Raw genomic sequence first — 1,033 nt, 5'->3', positions numbered from 1 at the left:
GATAGGAGGAACCTAACATCTATTACAAAATTTGATAAAAATATTAACTTTGTATTTAATCAATTTCAAAATGTAGGGATGAGTTACAAAGATAGAAGAATGATACTTAGTTTGAATAAAGAGCAACAGGCAGTTATACAGTTGTGGTAACATAGAGAAGTAAATATTAGAAAGAGAGTCAGACAAGCATGCACACTGTGACCGCTACTTCTTTAATCTATACATCGAAGACGCGATCAACATCATTAAAGACAATACAACTGTAGGGATAGATATAGAGGGGCAAAAGATTAGTATGCTTAGATTTGCAGATGATATAGCAGTATTGGCTTCTGGTAAGGAGGAGTGAGGAGTTAGATATAGGTTTAAATAAAATGCATGTGGTTGACAAAACAGTACTGTATGAAAATAAATATAAGTAAAACAAAAATACTGGTATGAAAGGAAAGAAAAAGTAGGGAAAGAGTGAATATAAAGATAGGAGACGAAAAATTAGAAGAAATGGTCGATTTTAGTATCTAGGAAGTCAGACAAGTCAAGGAATAGTAGAAATATAATGTATAGGATAGCGCAGGGTCGAGTCGCCTTCAATGAAAAGAAGTCACATCTATACTAACGAACGGTTAATTTAGAAATTCGAAAAAGATAGCGTTGTACGGGTGCGAAACATTGGCGGTGGGAGCGGCGGAAAAGAAAAGGTTATAAGCGTACGAAATGTGGTGTTATAGACGAATGATGAGGATACCGTGGATAGAGAAGGTAAGAAATGAAGGTATTAGAAAGAATAGGAGAACAGAGGACTCTATGGAAGTCAATAACAAATAGGCGAGATAGGTTGGTAGGAGACCTTCTCAGGCATGAAGGTCTAGTCAGAGACATATTAGACGCAGAAACAGGAGTTAAGAGGGGTAGAGGTAGACCTAGATTAGATTACTCTTCGCAATTAGTTAAGGATGTGGGCTGTTCTAGTTTTAGGGAAATGCGAAGTTTAGCTCAGGATAGGAAAGAGTGGAGGTACGTGTCCAACCAGTCT

At 37.0% G+C, this 1,033-nt stretch overlaps 1 protein-coding gene across 1 annotated transcript in view; it reads left to right on the top strand.

Moving 5' to 3' along the window:
• The window catches only part of LOC112906299, a 9,442-nt gene that overhangs the window by 1,234 nt on the left and 7,175 nt on the right, over positions 1-1,033 (top strand). The window lies entirely within an intron of this gene.

Source organism: Agrilus planipennis, unplaced genomic scaffold (genome assembly GCF_000699045.2).
Source record: "Agrilus planipennis isolate EAB-ADULT unplaced genomic scaffold, Apla_2.0 scaffold252, whole genome shotgun sequence".
NCBI classification, from domain to species: Eukaryota; Metazoa; Arthropoda; class Insecta; order Coleoptera; family Buprestidae; genus Agrilus; species Agrilus planipennis.
The sequence above is the reverse complement of the archived record's forward strand: the minus strand, read 5'-3'. Positions and strand labels throughout refer to the sequence as shown.